The 16,753-nt window shown below is 35.8% G+C and overlaps 1 long non-coding RNA gene across 1 annotated transcript in view; it reads right to left on the bottom strand.

Moving 5' to 3' along the window:
• Positions 1-16,291, bottom strand: part of LOC103669603 — a 217,132-nt gene extending 200,841 nt beyond the window's left edge. Inside the window, exon 1 of the long non-coding RNA XR_570348.1 lies at positions 15,310-16,291. This is a non-coding gene — a long non-coding RNA (uncharacterized LOC103669603). The remainder of the gene's footprint in view (positions 1-15,309) is intronic.
• Between the last annotated feature and the right edge of the window lie 462 nt (positions 16,292-16,753).

The raw sequence follows: 16,753 nt of genomic DNA, 5'->3' as shown, positions 1-16,753 counted from the left end.
TGGATTGGATTCATCAGTATAAACTCATGGTTCCCATTTTTTATACCTTTATGTTTACAGATACTAATTAAACATATTCTCATTGGTTGGAAAATGAGAGTTATAAACATGGAAAGACAGAAAAACAGTGAACTTCCTCCTATGGATTGGATTCATCAGTATAAACTCATGGTTCCCATTTTTTATACCTTTATGTTTACAGATACTAATTAGACATATTCTGGTGATCATTTTGCAACATACACAAATATAGAATCATTATATGGTACATCTGAAGCTAATATGATGTCATATGTCCATTATACCCCAGTAAAAAAATAAGTCAAAAAATCCTAAAGCATCCATTCACACACAAAAAAACTATTAGAACTAATAAAAGTAGTTCAGCAAGGTTGCAGGATACAAAGATCAACATACAAAAATCAGTTTATTTCTATACCTAGCAATGAAACATTTGAAAAAGAAATTCTTAAAACAATTTTATTTGAAATAGCATCAAGAAGGATACAATATTTAGGGATATATTTGACAAAAGAAGCATAAGCTTAATACACTAAAAACTACAAAACAATGTTGAAAGAGATTAAAGACCTCAATAAATGGAATGACATCCCATATTTACTGAATGAAAGATAAATACTACTTAGATGATAATCTTTGCAATTCTGGATTAGGCAACAATTTCTTAGGTATCTAAGAAACTAAAGCACATGAACACAAATGAAAAATAGATAAACTGTATAGCATCAAAACTTATAACTTTTATGTATTAGAAGACACTATCAAGAAAGTGAAATGACAAGCCACAGAAGAAAATATTTACAAATCATATAAATAAGAGTCTAGTATCAAAAATAATTATTGCAACTCAACAACAATAAAAAGACAAATAACCCAATTTTAAAATGGGCAAAGGATAATAGACACTTCTCCAAAGAAGACATACAAACGCCCAATAAGCACATGAAGATGTTCAGCATCATTAGTCATTAAGAAAATGCAAATCAAAGCCACAGTGGGATACCACTGCATGCTTACTAGGACAGCTATAACAAAAAAGACAGAAAATAACAACTGTTGACATGAATATGGGGAAAAATAAATATATATGGCCAGTGGAAATATAAAACAGTGCAGCTGCTTTGGAAAACAGTTTGACAATTCCTCAAAAAGTTAAACATAGTACTTCCATATGACCAAGCAATTTCACTCCTGGAATTGAAAATCTATGTTTACATAAAAACTTTACACAAATATCTACAGTAGGATTATTCATAATAGTCGAAAAGTGGAAACAACCCAAATATCCATCAGCTGGTGAACAGAGAAGTAAAATGCAGCTTCCACACAGTCAACTATTATTTCATAAAAAAGGCATTAAGTACTGATACACGCTAAACATAAATGAACCTTGAAAACACTTTGTTAATGGAAAGAGATGCAAAAGGCTACATGATGTGTGATTCCATTTATATGAAATGTCCCGAGTAGGCAAATCCACAGAGACAGAACACAGATTAGTAGTTACCAGGGGCTGGGGGAAGGAAGGATGGGAGTGACTACTACTGGTATGGAGTTTCTTTTTGGGGTAATGAAAATGTTCTGCAGTTAATTAGGTAGGGAGGTAGATAGATGGATGATAGATAAGGAATAGGCTTTTGGTTGAGGTAATAATAATAATAATAATAGTAATAATAATAATAATAATGGCATTTTGTACCCTAAGTGGACATCAGACTGGTCAATGAACGTGCTGACTTTACCCAAAATTATTAGTTAAGGGAGAAAGAGCATTAGACAGATATGGCCCAGAAACAGCCAATTCCCCTCCCAATTTGAAGTAACCAGCTCCTGATAAGTATGAACAATGGGTCCCATTCATGCTTGCAAGTCCAAGAGTTGGCCAGACAAAGCAGATGAAACTGGAGGTTACATTCTTATTGAAGGTCATCACAGCATAGACAAAAAGAATGTGACATGAAGCTGCCAACTGGGGTCAGCCAGAGAATGTAGTCAAGTCCTAAAAGGAGTTATTATTGTGTAGGGGAAATTAGACTTGAACATACTTGAGAGTAAGACATTAGTCAGCAGAACCCGTTGAAGCCACCATACTCCCATGGGGTTCACTAACCAGAAACGTTAAGTCCAAAAGAGAGTAAATTATATACGAGATCGAAGTTTTTAAATGAAAAGGACTAAGCTTTAAAGAAAGGGACTGAGGCTATTCTAACAACAGAGTGCCTGACAAGTTATGCGACTGGGCTGTGACTGTATTCTCTGTGGGAGGTGGAAGGGCATCATAGCAAAGCTGGGGGCAGCAAATGCAAAGAAAAAAGAACAACAACAACAACAACAACAAAAACCCATTTTGTGTTTATACTCTGAGAGGATGCTCATAATATGAGCCAAATTACATATGCCACTTCTGCAGGCTGGAAGATAACGTTTTTAATGGGACCACTCTTCCCCATTTTTACAGCTTTCAGCTGTATTCAGGGAGCCTAATTCCTAAGATTCTCAACATTAGTATGCATACAAACTAGTGTACCAGATGGTAAACACCAAAAAACTGCATATACTATACCTTAGGGAATTTTTTTTTAAGATTTTAAGGGGTGGACAATATCTTAAAGATAACTTTAAAGAATCCTTAAATCTATATTCTTTAAAGGATTCGACTCAACTGCAGTAAAAACATATACATAACAGGTGGCAATGTCCACCTATAAAAAAGAACAATTCCAAGAAGCATTTTAGAAAAATGCACTGCTAATGGAACCAAGGATCTGACAAAAACACCTTAGGGTTTTTAAGAAAGCTTTAACCTAGGTTTACTTAAGCCATACTATGTGTTATGGACCACAGGGAATTCAAAGATGAAAACAGATGATGCCTGTTCTCAAGTAGCTCAGGGTCTAGAAGTACTTAACGTAAAGTACCTGAACTTAAAATTTTTAATAAAACAAGATAATCTCATAGAGAAAACAACAAAGAACACAGAGGCAGGAACCCTTTATATGGGAGGAAGGCGATGTTGAGATGAAAATTGTAAAGGTTGTGTTATTAGTTTCCTGAGGTTGCTGTACAACATACCACAAGCTGGTTGGCTTAAACATCAGAAATTTACTGTCAAAGAAGGAAAGAAAGAAAGAAATTAATTTATCATCTCATGGTTCTGGAGGCTAGAAGGCTAAGATCAAGATGTCGGCAGGACCGCAGTCCCAAGGAAGGTGCTAAGCAACAATCTGCTCCAGGCCCCTCTCCCAGCTTCTGGTAGTTTCTTGGCTGATGGCAGCATAATTCCAATCTTAAAATGGCATTCTCCTTGTGTGTATCTGTCTCTGTGCTCAAATTACCCCTTTTATAAGGACATCGTGTTGAATTAGGACCCTTCCTGATAACCGCACTTTAACTTGACCCTATTTCCAAATAAGATCACAGGTACCAGGGGTTAGGATTTCAACATTCTTTTTTTTGGTGGGGGGAGGGGGCGGGGGGGAGTGCAGGCACAGTTCAACCTACAATAACTTGTCAAGTGGACAAACAGGGACTAAGAACTCTGGGCAGGAAAAAAAATACCTACAGTAGAGCACAAAAGAGGAATTGCATAAAACAAGGGTGAACCAGTAAGAAGAACCTAGATCATGAAGAGTATCACATACTCTTTGAAGTATATCCTGTGCGCAGAGGATAGAAGCCACAGAAAGACCACTCTACTTGCAGCGTGAAGGACAGATGGACAGCGGCTATACTCGAGACAGGGAAACTGTTTGTGAGGTTACAGTAGCTTTAATTCAGGGAACAGATGATGGAAAAGGGTGACTGCACTTTGGGAGACAGAAAAGGTCAAAGTAAAGGGACATATATTGATTGCCCACCAGAGGCTACTGGCTTTGTATTACCTCATTTAAATTTCACAGTAACCGTATGTCATAGGTACTGATTCTTCCATTTTAGTAAGTCACTGAGAAACTCACATTTAACCCAAGGTCACACACTTAGTAAGTAGTAGAGCCAGCACTCAAATATAGGTTTGTCTAACTAAAAGGCCAAAAAGTCTAGTGAAAATGTTTGCAGTTCAGGAGTGAGAGAAATAACAGTCTATATATAAAGTGAACTTTAAGGGGGGGAAACTGGGCCGGAGAGAATAAATATATGTATTTACATTAAAAATAAAGATTTACAAGAAACTAGTAGAAGTCATTATGTGGAAGGTAGAGTGTAAGGAGCAGAGAAAGAAGAAAAGTAGGAAGAGGAGTAGGTAGAGAACCCTTATCATATACTTTGTATATTGTTTTGATTTTTTTACCCATGTGAACATACTTCCTTTTCGAAAGGCAGCATTAAATACTCTATAAAGAAAAAAAATTCAATATTATAGCCAGAATACAGAAAATTATACAGTTATTTAGAAACTGGCTTTGGCCTTTTGATAAAAATCCAACAATATTAATCTTGTTTATTTAACATGCCTGATTTGTCATTATCACTGTACATTGTATTTAATGTTGTTTAGGGCAAAGAGAAAACATCTTTAAAGACTCTCTGTCAGTTAAAAAGACAACTAAATCCAATAACAATGTAGGAAAAAATTAGAATCAATAATCTCTTATTTTGTTAAACTACTAATCTCCATGAAACATAAAATCGATGAACTTATTTAGCCATAGAAAGAAATCACATGCAAACGAATGGGGCGGGGGTGGGGGTGGCGGAGTCTTATTACAGTTCTACCAGAAGTAATACCTGGCCATTAATAAAATACAATACTAAGAATTTAAAACCTTGCTGTTTAAAATGAAGAAACATACAGGGGGAAAGGATGTAGAATTAATGCACTTCTATTTCTATTTAATTTCCATAGTCATTAATTAAAATCAAAAATTGATTCACATGAATCTTCCACAATTTCTCTACTCCATAATTTTTCTTTTATCAGAGCAAAGAAATATAAGTAGTTGGTACTGAGAGTGGGAAGAAAATCCTTACAGCAACATGAATGGCTCTTAGACCACAGTTATTACAATTTCAACCCTTTTACACTAAATGGCACTTTTGGTAAAAATGATAGCCACACAAGAGTGGAGGGTGAGAGAACTGTTGCTTAGTCAATTCTTATTTTAAAGAAAACCTTTAAAGAAAATCTTATTTTAAAACTTAAAGGTCATAAAGCACTTCTCTTAAAATAAGGTGTCTGGTTTTTATCCTGCATCAATCATGTATTCCTTTCTCCCGTAACTGCTATTGGAGACATAATATCTCCAAACATACTACCAAACAAGAACTCCAAAAATGTCTTTATTGATTGGGTACTCTGCCCAATGAAAAATTATTTTTTTATTGGAAATAGCTGTCAGAGCTATTTTTATTGCTCTCCTAGAGGCTCAATCTGTAATCATGCACACACTTCTCTACTCTGAGAAGAAAATGAATTAGATGACTGCCTCTCTTTCTCAGATTGCATATTATGCCATTTTAGGAGCTCAAACTGTGGATGTGAAAGTAATTGATACTCTGCATTTGGTTCCTTTTCCTTGAGGATCTTTAGAGTCTGAGAGATTCAGAAATCTAAGGAAAGAAGGCTTGCAAATCGGCTACAGGTATGTTCTTTTTACTTTAAATCTCTTCAGGAAAACTGTCCCCACATTTAACTTCTGGAGGCAACTATAATGTCTATAAAACCTTGTAGAAAAGGAATTTCCACAAGGCTATTTGCATTAAAAGACACAAATAACACTTTCCTCTTCTATTTTCTTCGAAACAAAAGTATGTTTTCAAATGGAACTGTCTGGCTGGCTATAGGATGAACTGAAGGATCTATAATGTTAGCCCTGTCTCCAAATACTTTCTTCAACCCAGCTGAAAATTTACCATTAAACATTTTTTCCATCTTAGTTTAAAGTTTTGCCTCTCTAGAAACCCTTTGTCAAAATTCAAATAGGAGTAAAAGATTACCAAATTTAAATATCCTAAAAAACTAACATCTTTGGGGAAATCAGCCCACTGGCTTATTTTCCAACATGATAACCAAGAAAATGGCCAATAGTATGTGTTCAGCTTTAATAAAGGGAGAAAGCATAAGTCTAAGTATTGGCCATCATATAAATAGGACAGGAGAAGGTGCTCCCCATAGGAAAGGGACCGTAAGAAAAAATAGCAAGGCAGAGCTAAGAATGGGGATGCTAAGAGAAGATGGGAAAGGACAAAAAAAATGGGTTTGCCCTTTTTCATTTTGCATACCGGTGGCCCTGCTATCAACGTTCCATTACCTGCATGGGAATAATCTACTTGAAATACTATCTTTGACCCATCTTTCACTCCAGTGTGCTATTTTCTTGACACCAAAAATGTTTTTAAGCTAGCGCCTCCAATAATTTTAATACCAAAAATTATTTAAAAGGTAAATGGGGGGGGCGCCTGGGTGGCTCAGTTAGTTAAGCATCTGACTCTTGATATCAGCTCAGGTCTTGATCTCATGGTCGTGAGTTCAAGCCCCAGCTGGGCACCACACTGGGTGTGGAGCTAAATATATAAATAAATAAATAGTAAACAGGGAAGGGAGACAGATCTACTGGGGGGAAAAAATAGATTCCAACACAAAATATAAAGCAGCACAAATCACTTGATATATTAGGTTATCTGTGACATGATGCTTTTAAATGAAAAAAACTTAAGAAAAATGAATTGTTTAATATTTTCCTGTGAATGGAAAAAGTATCTCAATAAGCAAATGCCAATTCAAATTACAAAGATTTAACTGATAACTTCTATATGGACCTACTTTTAATAGTAGATGTGCTAAGATTTCACCTCTCATGCGTAATACTGTCTCTAAGAATCAGCTGACAGTCCTTCTCTTCTGTGAAGATAAGGTTTACTTTTGTTTCTCAGTAGAACCTATCACATTCTTAGAACTCCATGAATGAGATTCTCCTATCCCTAAGTCAGCAAGTGAGAGAGCCACACTCTCTTTCAGATGTCTCGGGCACAATTGTAAAGTTAAACCCCTAATCATGGCCAAATTACTATTGTCCATTAAAATACTTATGCCTAAAGTAACTTAATCTAATAGTGTTTCCTCTTCCAAAATCATCAGTACCAAGGGCTGTATGTAATATCTGCATTACTCCTAGAACAGTACCTGGAATGAATATCTTTAAAAATCACTTTCAAAAAGAGTCTACTTAAGATAATGAAGTGGCTAAAACCAAATACCAAAATATTAATGACGGCAATTGTTATGTGAAACTTAAAATTATAAGCAATTTTTCTTCTTTGTGACTGCCTAAAGTTTATGAATTTTTCACAATTAAAATATATTGTTGTAATAAGGAAAAATACATATGGTTATAGTTTCAATCTTTGATATGAAATTTCCCAAGCAAAACTAGTATCTCTCCATGAATGCAAATTTTGTTATTAATACTTCTTTTCTAGTTTTTAGCTTTTCTTCCATATACTCTATTTTCTTGTGTTGATATAGATTACAAACTTTCTGAGGACACATTCTGAGTCATACACATGTTCGTACCTCATATCTGGTTAAGTGAAAGTGCCTCATCTTTGGTAAGTGATCAGCAGCTATTTGAGGAATGAATAATACTTCCATGAATGCAAAAGGTTAGAATTGACATATTCATCTGCTATTTGCCAGATCTGGTAAAAAGTCAAAATACTTCTACACTGATTAGTAAACCCTATAATACTAGTGCAATAAGCAGAAAGATTTACTAAAAGTATCAATTATAATTTAAATTCATGAATTCAAGACAATTGTCAGGGAACATCATGAAAACAAACCCTAAATGGGCCTCCCATACTAGTGAGAAATAAGAAATATATGCAATATCCACTGATTTGGCCCACATCACAATTTGCAGCAAGAATATACTGCACAATCTTTATAAGACACCTTAAGACTATCAACGGTTGATTATATTCCCAAATTACATAGTTCCTTCTACTTTTAAAGTGTTTAGTTTTTTCTTTGGTTTTATTATCAGTACATTACATTCCTTAAATAATTAGTGTATAGTTTCTTGGTATTTTTAATGCAAGACTTTTTAATAAAGTATTAAAAACAAATACTCAGAATTAAAAGACTATAAAATTAGGATAGTTTCTCAATATTCCTTTTGAATATTATAAATGTGAATTTTCTGAATCTATAGGAAAACAAAGCAAAAAGCATATTAATAAAGAACATCTTCTAATACTGTACAAAGTGGTAACAGCCTAGAATGTCTTTTGATGATGAACAGGAATCAGTGTAAAGTGAAACAAATTTTACTTTTGGAATGAAAAGTGACTTGTTTGAAAAAAAATATGATTGGCTTATTTCCTTAACAAAATGCTGAATAAAAATGATGCTCAAAAGTGTTATTGTTTATAATTCATTTTCATCAGAACAACAATCAAGTTCTAAAAGAGAAAATGCAGTCAATGAGGAAAATATTAAAGAATATTGCATATAAATGTCACACAGTAAAACATTTAAAATAATTATAAGTTCAAAAGATACTTAATCGGTGTCAATAAAGCAACTAAAAAATCTTAAGATCATCATGTACCATAACACTCAACACATTTATTTATATAACTATGTACAATAGATAAAAGTAATCAAGCATTTTTACACATGAAACATTTACAGGGAACTTAAAAAAAAAGAACATTACTATTATATATCACTGCAATCCAGATTCAGATTTTCACTTATTATAGAAACACACCTATTGCAAATATTTTCAAAGTGTGGCCCAGGGGCCTCTGGGATCTCTGAGACCATTACCAGGGGTATGCAAAGTTAAAATTATGTTCATAATAATACTGGATGTCACCTGCCTTTTGTAACTATCACGCTCTTGTTTTCATAAAACAGTGACCCCACCCAAGGCTTGTATGTTTAAATAAGTTAATATGTATATGTATCTTACAGAAGCATATCCTTGACAAATATAAAAAGATATATACTAGGTTGCTAATGAGCTGCCTGGTAGGGAAATGAAAACGTAGAGGAGAAGGAAAAGGAAAGCTAGGAGAAACAGAATAAAATACTTTTAAAAATAGGCACATGAGGGGCATCTGGGTGATTCAGTCAGTTTAAGCATTCAACTCTTGCTTTCAGCTCAGGTCTTGATCTCAGGGTTTTGAGTTCAAGCCCTGCACTGGGCTCCATGCTGCACATGGAGATTACTTAAAAAAAAAAAAAAAAAAAAAAAAGTCAGATGATTACATTTGTACATTTAGATAAAGTGATGGAAAAAAAAATACAAGAGATTTTTAAAAGAAAAAAAGGCTACCCAAGCCAATTTTTAAAAACAATTTAAACTACTGGTTGCCAAATTTTTTGGTTCATGGTAACCTTTAGTGTCTGATTGACTTTTTCATGACATCCCTAGGCCAGAAGAAATACATAAGAGTTCTGCTAGGTACAAACAATAACTACTTATGTCCCATCTACTTAATCGCTATCTGGAAAGTCAATTCACACAAATTGAAAAAAAAATTATTTTAATCTTGACCACATTTACTTACTAATGGGATAACGTGTGTCTACTGATCACTGCCCAGCTACTCAAGCCTTGGAATCAAGTTGAAAACTGTCACTCTCATTTCCTGTTACAAAATTATTGTCAATGGTACCTGCTCGGTAAAACACTAATCACCAAAAACCAGCTTCCTGAAGATACTACCTAATCAAAAGAAATGTAGTGTGATCTAATGTTGAAACTGTGAACCAACCTAGAGCAGTAACTGGTAATATCACTTTGTTTCTCTTGAACATTTAAAATATCCTGCAGTACCCCTGTGAGTTGCCTTCAGTGGCCCCAGGTGCCTCAGTATATTTTGGGAACAATAGATTTCAAGCTTGGTGTGCTTTTCCTTGTCACCATGGGTCTTCTGCATTAGCCAATTGTTTGTAGTTAGAAAATTCCATTATTATCAACTAAGCAAATCTTAAAGTAAATTAGCAAATCTAGTACAGAGAAATAGGATGTTTTAGAAGAATTTTGATAGTTCATGGATCTGGATAATTCATGCAGCTGTTCTGAAATATAGGCTTTCTTTTCTCCTCACCTTCTGAGGTCCCTTTCCCAATTCAACAGTGGTATGAAAAATTTTAAGATGATTCCATGTAAAAGCAAAATAATGACCCCTGAGAGTTCAGGCACCTCCTACCTTCAACAAAGGTCTAAGACCATTTCTAACTACCTCACCAAAAAACACCTAGGAAAGGTGAGGAATATACAATGATATAAACCAAGTTCTTAATTTCTTCACTGTTGATGCATAATTCCAGATCCCCAATCTCAGTAAATCTGTGTGAGCAGTATGCAAATAGTATTGACAAGTAGAAAAACTATGTATGCATGGACAGAATTTCCCTCTTGGCATAGCACAAAAATATCATGAGCTTTAAGCAAAGAATAAAGAAGCAGAAATTATTGTTTTGCACATTTTTTCACTTAAAAAATAAATACCCTAAAGCTTTTGAGTATGTGGAAGGATTCTGAAAGAATTACTATGATTGGCCTCCATCCCAAAACAGTTAGCTGTTCCTGTAGGGTTAGCAGTTAGTCTCTCTAGCCTAGTATAGTGTTACCATATAATCACCTCAAAAAACTCTTAAGTTGTGGTGCCTGGGTGGCACAGCGGTTAAGCATCTGCCTTCGACTCAGGGCGTGATCCCAGCATTATGGGATCGAGCCCCACATCAGACTCCTCCGCTGGGAGCATGCTTCTTCCTCTCCCACTCCCCCTGCTTGTGTTCCCTCTCTCGCTGGCTGTCTCTATCCCTGTCAAATAAATAAATAAAATCTTAAAAAAAAAAACTCTTAAGTTATGCAGCCTTCTATTTTTTTTTAAAGATTTATGTATTTATTTGATAGAGAGAGCAAGTGGGGGGAAGGGCAGAGGGAGAAGGAAAGCGAGAATCTCAAGTAGATTCCACGCTGAGGGCAGAGCCTGACACAGGACTCCATCTCACGACCTTGAGATCATGACCTGAGCCAAAACCAAGAGTTGGATACCTAACTGACTGAGCCACCCAGGTGCCCCTATGCAGCCCTCTATTTCTAAATAAAATTTAATTTCTACCTACCAAAGAAGGTTTTGAAACTGCAAACTTCCATTTATTTTGCTTCTTTCTTATTTACTGTTCATCTATGAGAATCAAGAAAGATCCCAGGCCCGCAGAGTATTATTGCTCTTTCTTCCAACTCTATCTCATTCTTCATTGTTACTCAGCTTTTTCTGCTACAGTACATAACCTAATTTTCTCCCAGTGGGATGTAATGACATTACAATCAGAATGAGGGCTATTTTCACCTCATCTCAGTCAAACTGGAACTGAACTACATTAAAAACAACTAGGGGTTTGGGGGTAGAGATGGGGAGGAGGCTAATGACAGGAAGGAATCTGCGAAAACTCCAAGTGAAGGTCACAGGATAGCTGAAGGCCAAGACAGGCTCACTTGAGGATAGGGGCAGTAATCTACACATCTTCCACTCTTAGCACTTAAAAAGGAGTTTCCAGTTCCCATGTCCCCCATTTCCTTCCTAGTTACATCTTCAGGCCTGTCCTATGAGGCTAAGAAAATGCTCTGTGAAAGAAAGGACCATATCGCACCACTCCAGTGTAGACTGGTCACTCGCAGATGGTGTGTTGAGGGCATGTTCTCATATTACTCTTCCAATATTTAGAAACTTGAAAGAAGACTGAAAAGAACGCAAGACAGGGCTTAAGGCCTTGCTTTCCAGCAAGACTATGTTTTAATTACACCACTTCTATTCTTGAAAGTTTCCTTGGAAGCACCACCCTCCACATTAACCCCCTTCCATCACCCATTCCACTACTTTTTCTGGTCCTGTGGAATGGATCTACCATATTTCTTAATTTAAACCCATTTTCTTTGGAGCTATCACACATGTGGGGTAAAATGTCTGGTTGTAAAGCTTCCACCTGCAGCACTCTGGGAACTAAACGACCATTTAAAATAGCCCATAGCACAATGGACAACACACAGCAGGTGCTCGACAAACGTGAGTTGAATAACTAAATAAACAAATGCTGAAAATGAATATTCACTATAAATAACTCTAGCATCAAATAAGTTTTATTGATAAAAACAAACATTTTAAAACTTGTACTGTAATTGGTTAAGCTGTATTTTTGTGACTATTGGCAGATCTAGATATAATGAGATCCAGATTCAAAGCATAAGTGACTGGCACACTTTAGCCATTCAAATCTGGTCAGTGAATTTACTTTGTATCTTCGTCAAATTTACTCACTCTGAATTCCATACCTACCTAAGTTATATCTTGAACATGAAATTCTCTTAGATTATATATAAATGTGAATCTGAACACTACACAGCAAAAGAAAGCATTTCTCTGAAATTCCTCATCATGGTTCCCACAACAATTTTTTAACTTTTCCTTATTTTCAACAGAGAAAAATTTCTTGTCCAGGTATGTAAAATGGGTATTCCGTTATTTGCATTTAAAATGAGAAAATGATAGAGTTATTCCGCCACCTTGTGGACTACTAGGGTATTGCTCCTTCATAGCCAAAAGCACATTTTAAGAATGAGGAGCTTGCTAACAGTGAACAGCGGTTGATCACGCTTTTCCCAACCCCTGCAGCTGTGCTGTCCCTAATTCCACATCATCAAATCGTACCCATTCCTCAAAACACAGTTTAAATGTCCCCATCATAGAACCTTCTCTAACTGCAAATTAAAATTACGAGAAAAACAGCTGAGTGAAAATGCATCTCTGCCCTAAACTTCCATACCACCTTATCTGGTTCCTCTCATTTTCTAGGTGTATTACATGGCCTTATCTTCCCTATTGGACTTTAAGTATTTTGAGGACAGGCAGACAATCACCTTCAGTGATGTAATGAAGCTGGCTCATACCTGCACTCATGAACAGTTTAATATTCAGAAATTTTGCAAGCCAGTTGTTAAACTGTCGATAGCTTGAAATCAGCCATGATAGGTATACTTACATAACAGAAATCAGAAAACACTACAAATCAGAACACTTTTAAAAAACTTTTTTATCAGTTCTAATTTCTCCACATCCCATTTTCTCTCCATGTAATACATAGTGAGAAGCAGCAGCAGTAACTCCTACCTCACAGGATTGTTGTAAAGAATAAACAAAACCTACATAAAAGGCCTTGTCTAGCATCTGGCATACAGAATTGGCTCACCAAATATTATAATTATTCCCCATGCCCCATCACATCACCTTGCAAGTAGTAAATCATCAGTGTATACTCAACGGCTGAATGAAAAATAAAACCAACAATTTCGGGGGAAAATTTTAAGAGACATTAGTTAACACTGATCGTAGTCCCAGATTAACAATAGGACAAACCATTACCAAGGACATAAGTTAATACTTATAAATAATCCATGGGGCACCTGGGTGGCTTAGTTGGTTAAGCTGCTGCCTTCAGCTCAGGTCATGATCTCAGGGTCCTGGAATGGAACCCTGCATCTGGCTCCCTGCTCAGTGGGGGCCCTGCTTCTCCCTCTCCCTCTGCCACCACCCCACCACCACCACCACCCCTCTCCCCCGCTCATTCTCTCTCTCTTTCAGATAAATACATAAAATTTTAAAAAATAATCCAGACATTTTCTTTCCCTCTTCTTCCTCTAAATCAATCTCTCTTGATAGAGAAAGATACAGATAAATATCTAAAGATATAGATAAATATCCTTCTGCACTTTCCCATTCTCATTTACTCTAAAGTGCTTCCTTTCCCATTTCTCTTTTAACTTTATTTCATAATGCAAAATAAATAATTTATGCTGTACTTTGTTCCAGAAAAGGTTTGTGGTGAATAATAGATAACTTGATTTCATATTTAGTGAATAAGCATTTTATATTTCTCCAAGGGAAGAAAATGAAGTAGGTTTTTAACCACCTCTTTCATCGATCCCACGCTCCTCTTTGATTGGCTCTTGGCAGAAAATGGATTCTTTATATTGACCTTCAGGGAAAGACAAAACTACATTTCCAAATACAGAGTTGAAAACCAAATTACCATGAATTCCAGACACTTTCCAAAATGGAAAGAAATGACCCTGTCTTTTAAGGTTGATGTCACTCTTATCTTGAAACCTACTTCACCCCAATCCTAATATGGTGTTTCTTTAGATATAAGGCATCTTCTAATAATTAACTATGTCCAAGGATCTGCCATAGCTTCATTTGCTTACTAAAAAATAAAACCAAAAAATTGAAATAACTAATTAGTTATAAAAACCAACATAGAATATGATTTACTCCAGATGATTTGAAATAAAATTCCAATTGTTCAAATGTAAATTTAATCACCTAAAATAAATTTTCCCAAGAGACTCTTAACTAAAGGAAACAAACTGAGGGTTGCTGGAGGGAAGTTGGGGGGGGGGTAACTGGGTGATGGGCATTAAGGACAGCACTTGATGTAATGAGCACCTGGTGTTATATGCAACTGATGAATCACTAAACTCTACCTCTGGAACTAATAATACACAGTATGTTAATTTAATTTACATTTTAAAATTAATTAATTAATTAAATTTCCCTTTACTTAGGTATTATTAATTAGTATGGAATTTTTCAATGGAGAAAAAAACTGAAGTATTGAAGTAATATCTCTAAGATAACCATTTGCCCTAAAATATACAAACTTTGTGATCATTTCTGGTTTAAAATACACATAGGCTGAAACAAATAGCGCATCCACAAGGTATTGGTTAAATGCAAAGGACTCTGTTGTGGAATATCTATTTTGATGTTCGTCTATATAGTTCTCTTGTTCAAGAAGATGTGGATATGACAATGTGTGACAGGAAGGGGTTTCCTCCAAGAAGTGGAAATAAGGTGGATGAGTCAGAAATTAAAATTCCAACTAACCTGCAGGCATCCATATCTGAGATAATATAATGTATTTGACTCACCTCCCGGTCTGTTACCAAAGGACCCTGTCAAACACAATGATTCTTTTCTCCCACCAGCTGTCACCGCCAAGTTGGCTATACTTTGTGTTTTCCCTTTGTGTTTGAAAGTCAGACCTAAAGCAGATGGCTGGACTCAGTGCCAGAGCAAAAGTAAAATTGGTTGTCTCACCTCAAGAGTTGCTGCCAGACTTCATTAAGACAAAAGTCCCAGCAACAAACACCTACAAAAGCTAGGGTCTGGAAAGCACAAAGTGAACTTTACCAAGTAAAAACAACAACAACAAAAAAGGCCACTTTGGGGGGGAATTGTAATTAATTTGCTAAAAGTAATGAGAAAACTCACATATTTCATCTTCAGTGAGACGTGGTTCCTGTGTCATCAACCCCATAATTTCCCAGTTCTGTAAAAAAGCAAATGATATTCAATGTTCTAAGCTAAGGCTCACAGATAAATTCTAGCACATGGAATACAATCTTCCAGAGCTAAAACTTTACTGAAGCAAATAGATGTGACGCTATTTGACTAAAAAAAAAAATATACCGCAAATTAAAATTATAAGGGAACGAAATGGAAGGTGAGTATTAAAGCTAGAATCAGGATTAAAGAAGGGAATTCAGAACTGCAAGAAACAGCCAGTCATTCCTTAGCCATAGAGTAATTACTCGAGAGTGGAAGAGTTAGGATTAGAATGACACTGAAAAAAAAACCTTACTACTGCAAAGAAATGTTGATCGCCCATAAAAATAATCTTCTGGCCTTCCATTCTGAAGCTGAATGGTTCTGGAGTTCAAAGAGCCACCCATTTTGTGTCTCCTGAGTGGCAGAGGAATAGAGCAATTTGTTGCTTCCATTAATTTATTTAAAGTCTAAAATACAAGAAAGTAGAACTAGAAATCACTTCAACAGCTGTTGGTGTTCTCTGCATTTTTCTCTACCAAGAGAGAGACGAAATCGTATATGCAACAGATTTCTATTACTTAGCCCCCTCTCTCAGGCAGCTCAGGGCTAGTAAATTTTCAGTACTAACCGTTGACTGTCACAAGGCAGAGACCTCAGTGGTACAATAGACGATTCTCAGTAGTCAGGCTCCAGGACTAGGATACCCAGCAGTAAGAGCAAAATTTCTTTTGAGGCAGACTAATTAATTGGATTGTTTTATCAAAGCCCAAGGGCAACAGCTCTTAAAACCTTTTTCAGCCTTTAAAAAAAGAATCTCTCAAGTTACCTGCTCCCCTTCATTACAGAAATTACTATGGACCCTCAAACAATGTGGGGGTTAGGGGTGCTGACCCCTCACACAACTGAAAATCCACATATAACTTTGGATGCCCCCAAAACTTAACTACTGTTGACTGGAAGCCTACTGATAACATAAACATTCGATTAACATATATTTTATATGCTATATGTATTTTATCCTGTATTCTTACAATAAGCTGGATAAAAAATGTTATTGAGGAAATATTAAGAAAGAGAAAATACATTCACAGTACTGTACTGTAAAATACCCACGAACAAGTGGACCTGTGCAGTTCAGACCTGTGTTGTTCGAGGGCCAACTTTACTTTCAAATAAGATGAAATATTGTATAAATTTTTTAACTTCATGATTTCTAATCCTTTACTTCCTTCACAGCAGCTAGAAGAAAGTCAGTCTCTGAAGATGGAGGCTAAGAATTGGCCACATAAATAGTGAGAAACTCTGTTTTCAGAGAGGCAGTTTCAGACCTGAACCCAAATCCCACTCTACCACTCATACATGTAAGGTACACAAAAAAAATTACTTC

The sequence above is a fragment of the Ursus maritimus genome, unplaced genomic scaffold (genome assembly GCF_017311325.1).
Source record: "Ursus maritimus isolate PB19 unplaced genomic scaffold, ASM1731132v1 scaffold_14, whole genome shotgun sequence".
NCBI classification, from domain to species: domain Eukaryota; kingdom Metazoa; phylum Chordata; class Mammalia; order Carnivora; family Ursidae; genus Ursus; species Ursus maritimus.
The sequence above is the reverse complement of the archived record's forward strand: the minus strand, read 5'-3'. Positions and strand labels throughout refer to the sequence as shown.